Source organism: Anomaloglossus baeobatrachus, unplaced genomic scaffold (genome assembly GCF_048569485.1).
Source record: "Anomaloglossus baeobatrachus isolate aAnoBae1 unplaced genomic scaffold, aAnoBae1.hap1 Scaffold_217, whole genome shotgun sequence".
Taxonomy (NCBI): Eukaryota; Metazoa; Chordata; class Amphibia; order Anura; family Aromobatidae; genus Anomaloglossus; species Anomaloglossus baeobatrachus.
In genome coordinates, this window is record NW_027441987.1 from 23,687 (window position 1) to 37,841 (window position 14,155).

A 14,155-nucleotide genomic window follows, 5' to 3' on the forward strand; every position below is an offset into this window, starting at 1 on the left:
ACATGTGCTCTTCAGATCGCTGCAGAAATTTCTGCAGGGCTTGTACGCAACGTGCGCACATAGCCTTAACTAGTATTTGTGACTAAAAAAAAAAAAAGGTCATGAAAATGTGTCAAAGTGAAATCTTGTCTAGGAACTAGGGTCTAATGTGAGATGTACCATAAAATAGCAACATCCGGCTGGAGCTCTTTTCATGGGCCTCTTTATCCATCTTTAGTAACTTTTAGGGTAGGATTCCACTTGTGAGAGATTCGTGCGTATCTCTCATCGCATTACCCGGCACGGCCTGGTGATGGCAGCGGGTCGGCTCTTGTATTTCTATGTAGCTGACTCCCACCTGTCGGGAAAGAGGCAGGCCGTGACGAGTGATGCGATATACGCGCAAGTCTCTCACAAGTGGAATCCTACTCTCATAATGAGTGTTCCTCACCCTCACTTGCTAGCTAGCTAAGTCACAAGCCTTTCTCCTAGGCTCCACAGCTTTTTCCTCCTCTGCCTATCTGCACGTGTCTCCTGCCAGGAAATGGGAACTCCCATCCCATTCAGAAATGTCCGATCTAGCAAAATCTAAAATCAATTGATCTGATCGTCACACAGCGTGGCGAGAAAATAATTCCTAACTCCAAAATTATCGTATGTTTTTTTTTCTGGTCGCCGCAACATTCCATTAAGATGCAAAAACAGGCGATCAAAACATCTCATATATGCAAAAATGGTATAATTAAAAATGTCAGCTCAAGACATAAAAAATAAGCCATCACTGAGCCCCAGATCCTGAAAAACGAGAACGCCACAGGGCTCGGAAAATGGTGACAAAAGCACAATTCTTTTTTTGGACAAAATTCTGATATTTTTTTCACCACTTAGATAAAAGTGAGCCCTCATATGGGGATATTGACGGAAAAATAAAAACGTTATGGCTCTTGGAAGGATGAAAAACGGAAAATCGCTCGCTGATGGGTGAAGGGGTTAATAGTAATATTTGTAAAGGGTATGAACTATCCCTCTTTCGTACACTTGTTAGTAAAATATCTGGCTTTGGGAAAGCTGGGTGATTACTGTACCTATTTCTCGGCTAACCCAGCTTTCCCAGTGTCTGGATTAGATTCCGGGCCCAGGATCCTGGAGTGACTGTGACTCCTGCACCCTGGATAGTTATACCGCTCTCTGTAATATCTGCTTTGTTCAGTAGCCGATGTATCAGTCTATATGTAATACACAGATATTTCCTTGTACATTGGAGCAGTTGTGTTGTATTATGTGTGTGTGAGTGTAAACTCTTCAAGACTTTGCAAATTAAAAGGTTTATCTCTGAACCTATTTCTTTCTTCTCTATATAAGTAAAATATATCTTTGTACCGTGTTAGCCAGTAGAGATAAAAAATTGTTTAGAAGAACAGAGAGTCCTCAGTGGTTGATACCTTTTAATGGCTAACTGAAAAGATGGTAATAATTGCAAGCTTTCGAGACTACTCAGGTCTCTTCATCAGGCATGGTATAACACAAAATCTGAAGAGTCACATATTTATACACAACAGGACTTAAAATAGTGCAGTAACAAAAAAAAACAAAAATACGTAATTACTTACGGTAATGTGTTTTTTCTGAACCCATGACAGCACCACGAGAGAAGGGATCCGCCCTTCAAGGACAGGAAACCTCCAGGATAAAAAGGGGCGGTACCTCTCCCCGCATCAGTTGGTTTACAGAGCCTGAAAGGACCTCCGGAGGAAACAACATTATAACATAACCAGCACCAACATGAACCCCGTGCAGCTAAAAAACAGCCAATTATCCACATGCAGGGAGGGAATGTAAGGGTGCTGTCATGGGTTCAGAAAAAACACATTACCGGTAAGTAATTACGTATTTTTCCAGCACCCATGACAGCACCACGAGAGAATTACATAGATAGAGGAATAAGCCAAGGGGGGGAAAAATCACAGAACCGAGCTCCCCAGGTGAAGCCAGCAAGAATAAGGCCAACTTATAGTGCCTATAGCGAGTGAAAGGGGAAGATCACGTGGCCCCTGACAAGCTGCTCAATGGTGACATACGATCTTGCAGCCCATGAGATGTCATTGCCCCTCTGCAGGGAACTTTCAGACCTACAGGCACATACCTACCACAAGCCGAGCAGACGAAGAAGTGGCTTCGCAGATCCACCCACCAAGTGGATTTAGAAGCCTTCAGCATCTAGCTATCACCCTGAAAGAAAACAAACTGGACCTGCCTCTGCTGCCGACAGATATTCCATAAGGAACCGCTAATGTCCAGGCAATGCCCCCCCCCCTCCCCTTCCTGATCTTGCCGACTATCCCAAAGGATGGAAGAACAATTCCCTTTTGAATTAAGAAAACATGACGTACTATCAGGAGGCAAGGAGGGGCAGGTTTCAGGACACCTTATCCTTGAAAGCTGAGTAATGGAACTAAGATAGGGCCTGGAAGTCACTAACCCTACAAGCCAATGTGACGGTGTCAGGAAGTCTGTTTCAGAGGCAGAGTAGTTAATGACATGGACTCCAAGGGATCAATGGGGCTTTGTCAGGGCAGATAGAACGAGAATAAGGCCCCAAGGGGGCAAGATACATTGCGCAGAGGGCTAGACCATACCCGAATGAACCGGGAGTCCAGCGGACTCCAGACAGGACACAATGGTACCAGGTTGCAAGGGCCCATATTAGAACTCTTGGTGAACGCAATGACAGACCTAGTGTCAAACCCTTCCGGAAAAACTGTAAGATTACCGCAACAGTCGTCGGTCCATCAGGGCTCACCCTTGGAAGACAAGAATATTGTCCAGGCCCCCCTTTTCTTTTTTTTTTGATTATTAACCAGCTTACTACTCCGAAGAAGAGTAGGGACAAGAACAAGAGAAAACCCTGATACGTAAGGTGACCTTTCAAAAAAGACCACACGGTAAGATGCCATATGCCTGACAGGGGGTGAAGATCTGGAACCTGAGTGAGGAGGACCAGTAGGACCCCCGGCCTGGAGAACGACAAGTTACCAGGGAATAGAATCATGGTAATCTGGCAAAAAATGGCGCTATCAGGATCATCACAGCCCTGTTCTCCAGGATTTTCTTCAACACGGCTGGAAACAGGCTATGAGTGGAGAGGTACAACAAGGTCACATCTACATTCGAACAGCAGGGCGTCCACCACATGAGGCTGATCCCGAGGATTTAGAGAACAGAACCAGTGAATCTTATTTCAGGTCACAAAGAGGTCTATTATTGGAACACAGTCAACGTGCATCGAAGTGACGATGGACTGACGGAGGACCCATCCCCCGTCTCAACCGGCTGCTGCCGAAACAGTCCAAACCGATTACTCTTCTCCATACAGGAACTGACGACCAGACAGGGAGGGTAGGGACCAGCCCACCGCTCAGTCTACAACCAGCCATATCCTGGCAATTTTTAAGTAAAGAAAAGAAAACAAACCATGGGATTCGCTTCCAGACCACACACCGCAGAACAGGTGACCCAGAAGGCGGGCTCCTCTTTGAAGACGTGCGGCAAAAGCAAGCACCTTAGGATCTCAGGTCATATGAAGCGTGTTTCATTACTTCACCGGTTCAACCAGCAATGTAGGGATTCGAATGTGCCGGAGTGCAAGCACTTGGTCAATGATCCTCAACAAGCACTTGAGTCTCAAATATGTCCCACTGAAGGTTACTACAGTGTGCGCCCGGTCCCACCGAACTGTCGCAATGGCGGATGTAAGGGAAACCCTGTAGGGACATAGCACCTTTGAGGGACAACCTTGGTGCCTCTGGTGCCGGATCTATTAGGACCGGAAGACGAAATACCCGAACTTCTGAATCGAAGTAAGCCCTAAAAAAAAAAAAAAAAAAAAAAAAATTAGGACTGTCCTCGGACATAATCCTGATTCTCTTAGTGTAGAGCCTTTCCCGTGTGAGCAGGAAGAACACCCTCCCGCAGAAAGGCGGCACGATGACAGGCAGCCCTGCCATCAAACAAGAAGTTGCCGAGGTAAGGGATGATAAGCACTTCTCTGCACTGTAACTTCTGAAAATCTTGCGAAGACTCCCAGCCCATCGACATCCCTTGGAAGGGTTGCATACCGGAAACGTCGAACGTTTCCTTCCATAAGCAGGCTACTCTGAGGAACTCTGAACTACGTCGAACTGGACATGATAGTATGCATCCGTCAGATTCACTACTGGTATGTGACCGCCTGGAATAAATGTTTCACACTGGACCTAGCGGACACTATTCCGAAACAGGTTTACAACGAGAGAACTGGTTGCCAGTCTGGATGAGGCCACAGATGAGTCTAAAAGGAACGCTGCCGCTCCTTGTGAGAAGAGGAGTGGGGACATGATCCGTCTAGGGGCTCTCTGGCATAGCCTATCCTTGATGTGGTCAACTCATACTGCCAGGGACTCCGTTGTGGAAGCAGCTACATTAGCTGTTGCAAGCCCCAGCTGAAAATTCCCAGGTATTTGAGGAAGTGGCGTTATTTCCATCCTAGAACGCTGTAAGTCCTTACCTCCCTCATTTTCACAGAATTGGGAATTGCCCCCCAATCCCTTCAGCCGTTACTTGTCCAGTCTCAAACTGTAGAGCCGCTGTGAGCTAACAAGGGCAGGCACAAGCAGCCTAGAGTGGCCGATGACTATTTGAAATCCTGAGAGCAGCGACAGTCAGCTTAAGGGGCCCTGCGACAGAAGGAACAAGCTGCTTCCTCAAAGGGCAGTCTGGGTTGAACTTTGCCTATCCGCCATTTGGTCCTTATATAGCAATGAGGGACTATACATTAACAACAACCGGGAGGCATCACGGGTTCCCTCTTCTAGGCCACAACATACGAAATCGAGACATCTCTTGGGTGCCACTTCAGGGATGCCCATAGCGGGCCCGACCACAGTCACTAGTGTCACATTGTTCTCCATCGAGAAGTCTGAACAACCCGAGATACTGTCAGACATTGATGTGGAAGCTGAAGAATTCCACTCACCCTCGGACCTGACAGAGTCTCTATAAGCAGGGAAGGCAGGCCTGAATTTCCGAAGGCCATGACGCTGCAAAACTGTCAAGCCAACATCGGGCTTGACAGCCCTAATCAAAGTCCTCACCTGAGAGGTTATGCTTAATACCCTTCTGGCACCACTTCTGAGACCAGGTAACAGACATCTCCTGATTAAAGGGAGTGTGGTCCAGGTATTGAAGTGTATCCATTGAGTCCGCCCCAAAAACAGGCAAGAGTGGCTCTGAACAAAGTTAACTTTCATGAAGGTCACTTACCACTCTGATGCAGAGGCGGAACTGGGGTAGAAGGAGCAATGATGGCATCTGATCAATCTCCCCTGCAGGCTCTGGGCGTCGGTCCTGCTGGATTTTAGACTCCACTAATTGGACCAGGTGCCGATCCTCCCAGAGTATCACATGAGCTAGTATACCCATCCGCGTTGAGGCTTGCAATCACACTGCCCCAACTGCGTGCCAGCCTGCGCTGTTCCTTTTTTTTTTTTTTTTTTGAATGACATGAATGCTCACATCTAAAGGGTTATCAGTCATTTTAGCGCGACCGACAAGAGCCATATGAGTGCAGCAACTGCCAGCAACCAGCTCCCTCTGTCCCCCAGCTGTCAACACGGAGCTGTTACCGTGTACATAGCAGTCTGCAAGTACGGACTCAAACCCATAGCGTTATAGGAGCCATGTCGCTAACGCGGAGGCCGACCCACACCAAGGGCATCCAACAACAGGCCACATGCAACCTTGGAAGCTGTTTCCAGCAGCACGGGGACTGCCGTATTCCACCGGAGGGGGGGTGAAGCCTTCAGTTCGTCTCACTGCAGCCGAGTCTCAGCACACAGCCGGTGTCTCTTCCGGGAGGTGACGTCAGCTGAGCGTCATGCGAGAACCCAGAGAAGATCCCGCGCCTGCGCGCACACACACACCATGCGGCAGCGGCCATCCTCAAGATGGCGTCCCCCGTTGTCGCTCCTGCCCAATTACCCGGAGTGGCTGGGCAGATACTTGTGAGGCCCTGAAGCACACTGTGGAACACCACCACTTACCTCTAGGCCGGTAAGACAGCGTCACTGCTCCTGTAGCATTGGAGCATGGGAGACGCTGTCATTCACAGGCATAGCCCCCGTGGGCTGCTGTGGTGAGTCCTCAGACTTGCTGCTGGTAGGCTCCGCCACTCCCAGGTGAGGCCAAAGAAACAGGTACATCCCCGTGGGCCTGCAGCCACGAGGACGCCACCGCAGGGAAGCGCAGCAGCAGCCACGAGGACGCCACCACAGGGAAGCGCAGCCGCAGCCACGAGGACGCCACCGCAGGGAAGTGCAGCCACGAGGACGCCACCGCAGGGAAGTGCAGCCGCAGCCACGAGGACGCCACCGCAGGGAAGTGCAGCCGCAGCCACGAGGACGCCACCGCAGGCAGGGAAGCGCAAAAGCAGCCACCTCCATCACAGCCCCTGGCGCCGGTGGTAAGGAGAGGGGGTGGGAGGGGGGGAGCCCACGCGCAGACGGAACCCCCGTGGGTTTGTTGCGGCGGGAGAGCACTTGCGGCCGACCAGCCCTTACCTGGTCCTCGCAGGCTCCACACCACGTCCTCGCGCCTGGAATCCGTCCTGGCGTCACCGGAGGATGGTGTGCCGCACGCAGGCCTGACCCCCGTGGGTCCGCTGCGGCAGCTCCACGGCACCTCGGCCGACCGCAGCAGGACCCATGCCGCTGCCAGAGCCGGCCGTCGGTTTTGAATCTTCGGCCCATCAGGACTATCCTGGATCTCTGGAGGCTCCCTGTTCAAGGACAGGAAACCAACTGATGCGGGGAGAGGTACCGCCCCTTTTTATCCTGGAGGTTTCCTGTCCTTGAAGGGCGGATCCCCTCTCTCGTGGTGCTGTCATGGGTGCTGGAAAAAAACAAAAAAAAACAAAAAACAAGTTATATGAAACAGAACTATCACTATGGCAGGGGGGCAAACTGTTGTGGCCATAAATACTGCTGCAGTTCAGTGTGAAAGTTTTATTGTCCTCTGATAGGGGTCTGGCCCGGGCTGTGACACGCTCGGATGGTCAGAGGAGCACATCTTTTAACTGATGTAAAAAGACATGAATCCATGAGACACATTCATTCCTTCTCTGAATGTGTCAAAGGTCATCATAAGTTTGTACTCCCATAGTCTCCTATCTCTCTGGGACTTGAAGTTTTCTTTTGTTAAGGTGAACTCTTAACCAGAGATCACTAGTTGCCTACTGCCTGGCCGAATTGATATGGACCAAGTGCATGCATAAAAGAATTCACACCAGACACAGTCGGATATGAAGTCTCTTCTTGGTCACAGTGGCACGAAACAGACAGAGGAGACTCATGCATCCTCTTGATATAGGCTAGGGGCGTACACAAGTTCAGATATGCCCATTTAGTGGGACAGTTCATGGGCTAGCGAATGGGGAGATCCGTGTTGCTGTTGATGGGCAGGTCTGACTCCAGTGGATGAAACCATGACGATGGGAGGGACGTCATCTGATGCATCCATGCTGATGGTTTGGTCTGTGATGTCTTCTAGCTTGACCAGGGGTCTTCTTTCATCTGGACATTCCTTGCATTCCAAGCAAGGTGTGGATAACAGGAAATGGTGGCCATCTTTATATCTGTGTCATGTATATGATCTGAAACCTGAATTATATAAGGCAAATCGACATATTTCCCACAATGCTCTATGTCCAGAGGTTAATTAAGTATTTCATTTTATGGCTCTCCTCAACAGTCCCCCCTAAATACTTTATTAACCTTCTGACCCTACCGTGGTCCTCTAACACATCAGCTCTAATGCTTTAACTGCAACCTTTTTTCTCGTTTTGCTATCCGCTATACAAGCAATACTAAGCCTTTGCCCCCGCTGGTACAGACTGCTGATCAGAGAGTTGATCACATCCCGCACACACAGTTCACAGAGGCACAGGTAACTAGAACAGATTTATTTAATGCTGAAGAGCTTACTCAGAATTTGAGATTAATCGATTAGAAAGAGTAAGGCAATTGTAAGAATAAGCTTCTTACTATTATGCTGCAGCTTTTAGCATTACTGTTTTTGAAAGGCTGATTCTCAGTCAATATCCGAGTGCTGTCCGCGTTTTCGAGACTTTTCTACCTGAATACACCTGATTGTATCACAACACTAATGGATCTCTTCTTGTCTCGGGTCTATAATCTACCACCAGGAGGCCTTTAACAAGATTTCCCTTACACATGGATCTGATTACCTTCAGTAACACAGAGTAGCACTTTTACGGCTTCAAATACCAACAAATCAAACAATACCAGTTACCTACAAGTGTATGTTATCCTTAAAAAGTCACTTAAACCCTTAAAATAATTGATTGGTTCAGGTTAGATAATGTTTTTTTCCACCATGAGCCCTTATTTGTGTAATGTTCCTGTACCCATTGTTCCCTTATGGTTATTTCCCATGTATCATTCCCAATCTAGAAATTCTCCATAAGGTTCTATGTGAGATAATCCAGCACTATGTGTGTTGTGACCCTCATTCTGCTGGTATGATGGACTCTTTACAGCGGCTGCTGTCTCCAGATGGGTTTTCCCTCAAGCTTCATGGAAGTTGCTGTGGTTGGGATAAGCTGGATCGGCCCATCTGATTCTGACTCATGGCTCATTCTGACTTGTCTTTTTAGGATCACCCAGTCTCCTGGCTGGAGACCACATGCTCCTGACACTGATTTAGGATCTGTAATTGGAGGATACACATGTTTAACACACTATATAGGCAGTTGTATACGGCTCATACATCACTGGTCAGGATATCACACTGTATCTGCAGTATCTGTGAGAAATATAATCACGTTCTAGGTACTAAACCAAAAATACCTTATGTAAAGATCTAATTATTAAAGGAAAACGAACATTTGTTACATGATTTGCCAGCGTCCACCATTATCTTGTGGACCGTTACATGTTTATGTTATAATCATTAAAATTCCAAACATACACCCATGTGAGTATAGACACAATTAGATATTCCAATAAAGGAGGGGGCAGGGATTGGGGCAATAGCCCTAAACTCTCCCTACCTCGCAGCGGAGGTCGGCACCCTATAAGGCGAATTGGCGCCCCCGCTCACCGACGGCTCACCCTCCCTATCCCTACACTGCTAAGCTAATACATGCTGCTAATGTCAGTGAGGGAATATAGAAACCGTGAGATACAGGGGATAAAGAGGCGTCAATATGCAGTTATATATATCCAATTCATTCCCAAAGATTAAATATTCACACTCTGTATTTTACATAGCTGTTTGGTAGCTTAAATCAATATGATACAGCAAATTCAAGGACCAAACCCTAAAAGAAATTAAATATCTCACATGTATAACATGTACCCACTGTATCAATATAATAATAATAATAAGGCCAGGTAAAGTCATGAGGAGATCTCGTCCAATCACAGACCCTCCACTGTCCAATTCACACTCAGACTAATAAAATAAACGCATATTTATCAGACACTTAGCATGAAAGACCCAACGCGTTTCTCCCCTCTTCACAGTGGCGGACAGGGGTTCATCAGGGGCATCCCCAGGTACTGTAGGATCTCTATAATGACCTGTGCTATAGAATATGTACTTTATCACTGTTTGGAACTCTATTCTTACATACCACCAGCACCATACGTTTTTCAGCAGTAATGTTTTCCATACTGGATATGTTTCAGAGCAGGCCTGAAAAGAAATTCACACAACACGCACAAAACTCATATAAACCTACTCATGGTAGATGTATATGACTAATCTGCAATCACCGGAGCAGTAGAGCAGATGAGGGGGGTGTTGCTACGAGGTCTTTACAGTTTATTCTACCTTAATAGGCACACGTCTTACAAGACTGGATGTCTGGCCACCTGGGTACTGAGCAGTGGTGCCGCCCATGTCTTGTCCATCCCAACACCTTTGTCACATGGATTACCTGGGCCATTATTGAGTAGAGCGCTCATGGCAGAGAAAGCTTACCGCCCTTTATCCACAGACCTTCCTCAGTCACTGGCTCCCTGCGTCTCACACTCCGTTACTTGCTGAATCGCTTGTTCCTGTAAGGATTTAAGAACACAAGGAGTGACCAATGTCACGGACGACGTGACAGGAGCCACCGAGGTACTGGTCTGCATTGGACTCTCAACTCTAGGCCCATTCACTGCCTCTTTGTTGTGCACCTGTGCGAGCATCTCCTCCGGCTGCTGCCTATATCCACATTTTGACTATCTTACCCCTTTCCGCTCTACGAACCACAGTGATCGCAAATCTTCATCTCATTCTCCTATGCCGATGAGAGAGGAGTGGTTGGATTTTTATTACCTCATGTTGTGTAACCTCAGCATATCCAGTGCAGAATCAACCAGCATCTTGGTATCTGGATCCATCTACAGAAAAACTCAAAATCTGCATTAGCAATAGGCTCATCTGAGATATGTTCAAAACCTGACAATTCTTGTTACATCAGAGCAATCATGAGATATATGTCTGTCTGCTGTATCCTCCTTACAGATAAAAATATAAAGAACACTTAATAGAAAAACCCAATCGATGAACAAATTAAAACCTTAAATAATACGTGTGATTTTTCCACATCATATTTCCCCCCTTTATGAATCTATTATCCAAAACATAATTAGATTCAAAAACTGTGTGGCCCCGGAGCTCTACATTTAGGCATGAAAGTCACATTGTATAGATTGTACCTAATCGGGAACACCAGAAATATTGTTTTTATCTGTAACGTAATAATGGAAAACCCTTTCAATGGCTTTTATAACCTTTGCTTGGACCACAGAAATCTGCACTGCAATCATTCTTTCTATAAAAAGAAAGCAGATTATTCAATACATTAAATATAAAACACAGAATTCCATAAATAATCCACATTTCTTAAAACAAATTATTGTAATTATGAATAAATGATTATTATGATTATTATTATTATTATTATTAATAATAACTATAATAATAACGTAGCACAACCTCTGGATATTGGACGTGTGGGCGTTCATATTTGAAACATTGAGGAGATTATCAGCATCTCTGTGATACTGTCCTATAACTTGAAGGGATAAAAGAATCTAGAACAAATAAACTGACCATGTGGGAAAACAAAATGTTGATTTGCCATAGAAAAATTATCCAACAGACCTCTATGCTTGAAAAGCTATCAATGAATCTAAACCTGTCCACAGTTAACTTTTATTTCTTTTGGGATAAAATTAGTAAAATAAATTATACTTTTTTTTCAGTATAATTTGCAATGAATTAAATGCATAAAGCTCTTTTTTTTTTTCTTGGGCTGCTCTTTTAAGGTGTAAATTTAAATAGATAGAACTAATTCCCCCCCCCCGAAACCTGATACTCTAGTGGAAAAGCCTGTATTTCCATCCACCCCCTGTAGCCACAAACACACAAACAAGTTGTTCCTCCCCCAAAACAGGAAGTACACTATTTATTTTCACTGGACACAAGTCACATCTCTCTTCTGTTGGATTTTTTTTTTTTACCTAAAACATGCAGCTCTCAGGATTTATTTGCCACATTCATAATTGCAATATTTATTTATCATGATATCTGCCGCAAAGGTACGTTTATTTTAAGGTTTTTCTCTTATTCTTTTATTGCATATTAATTAATAAGGTATTGCTCCTTGTGACTGTCCTGACTCAATCCAACCTGCACACTGGATCTATATTAAGTGTCTTCCACAACTACCCAATCATACAATATTCCATCTTTTAGTGCTATAAACATTTACTAACACTTCATGTTATTCAGTGGCTGCAGTTTTGTCAGCTCCACTGAAGGGCTCCATACAGATTTACTAACAAAATGGCCACTGCCAGAATAGCACATGGCTTCTTTGTGTAAGGGCGGTTGAACCACATGAGAGGGGGAAGGGAGAAACTGATTTTACTTCTGCTAAACTTACAAGTTTAACCAATTATCCTTCCTGCCTATATTCCATACTCTATACATATACACACAGATTTACATATCCACACTCCTGGTCCAACTACAGTTAAAAACACTAATTTTTCTGTCTAAGTTTGTACTACTCCATTCAGCCATGTGCTTCATCAACCATTTTAAAATCTGTAGGAACATGTGGCAGAGAAAAGGGAAAACTGACCTTACATCTGCTCAAACTCTGTCTCCCCATTTTCTATAGTCTGTACTTATACATATATATATTTATACACACACATATGTCCCAGATCTAAGTCTAATTATAGATAAAAACACTTATTTTTCTGGCTAAGTATATAGTACTCCATCCAATCCATTGTTCAAACATTTACAGAGCACATGGTCTTCTTCACACATCCCCCGCCTTTTCTTTGTTTAAACCATGCATGCCTCGGCCACCATGTGCTTCATCCACCATTTTAAAATCTTACCTAAAATGTCTGCCTCCATGACTAGCACATGGTTTATCACAGGATTGCAGCCTAGAGTCCCCACATCTCAACAAAGTCCACTCATCCGGATCTTTCCAGCACAACTAGACACCGCTTCATCAATTTTTCCATCTTTCTCTCAAGATAAACAACACCAAACAAGCAATCTTTCTCTATGCATACCAGATAAAAACAGACAAACAAAAAGACGGGGGAGATGACAAATAACTGAAACACCAAAGAAAACCTGCAGTTTGCAGCACACACTTCCAAATCCTTTCTTATACTGCCACGTGGTCCCTGTCTGATTTCTGCGTTCCGTAATATATAAAAAAATACCTAGTATCACCACTGACTACAAGGAGTCTATACCGGCCGATTCGCCTCTCTTGGAGGACTTACAACTAGCCTAATAAAAAAACACCTAGTATCACCCCTGACTACAAGGTGTCTATACCAGCCAATTCACTCCAGGAAAACACTTTAAAAAGGTTAGATTTATGTATAACGTAAGGCTCTGCACTCAGTCTAGCTAAAGCTGGTCCCTTACATATGGTTCTGCACTTAAGTCTAGCTGATCTTGGCACTTACATCTGGCTCTGCACTCAGTGAGCTTGGCACTACAAAAAGCTCTGCACTCAATCTGAGCTTGGCACTTACATCTGGCTCTGCACTCAGTGAGCTTGGCACTACATAAAGCTCTGCACTCAATCTGAGCTTGGCACTACAAAAAAAACACAAACCATATCACAGGCAACCATAAACCATGTGACAGACAATATCCTTTTTGTTTCCAGACACTGCTCACAAACCCACTTGCTCTTTTCACAAATACACAACAGACAGCAGGCAACTGAATACGTGACGGTTCTTCCGAGATTAATATGGCCAATAGCCGTGAGACCCGTCTGCCCGTCAACAGATACCCCAACAAACCGGACACAGTCAGGCAATCAGTGCCACACACCCCACCGAGACCACGGGAAGACTACAGATTATGAAAAATCAGCAGACTTACCGTACTCTCGTTCGGAAGTGATCAGTTTCCTGGGGTGTCCAGCACGTCATGCCATTCCAGTTGCCGGTTCATCAGGATTTCAGGTGTCTACGTCTATTGGCCCCACGTTGGGCACCAATAATGTTAAGGTGAACTCTTAACCAGAGATCACTAGTTGCCTACTGCCTGGCCGAATTGATATGGGCCAAGTGCATGCATAAAAGAATTCACACCAGACACAGTCGGATATGAAGTCTCTTCTTGGTCACAGTAGAAAATGGCACCAAACAGACAGAGGAGACTCATGCATCCTCTTGATATAGGCTAGGGGCGTACACAAGTTCAGATATGCCCATTTAGTGGGACAGTTCATGGGCTAGCGAATGGGGAGATCCGTGTTGCTGTTGATGGGCAGGTCTGACTCCAGTGGATGAAACCATGACGATGGGAGGGACGTCATCTGGTGCATCCATGCTGATGGTTTGGTCTGTGATGTCTTCTAGCTTGACCAGGGGTCTTCTTTCATCTGGACATTCCTTGCATTCCAAGCAAGGTGTGGATAACAGGAAATGGTGGCCATCTTTATATCTGTGTCATGTATATGATCTGAAACCTGAATTATATAAGGCAAATCGACATATTTCCCACAATGCTCTATGTCCAGAGGTTAATTAAGTATTTCATTTTATGGCTCTCCTCAACACTTTCAATACCA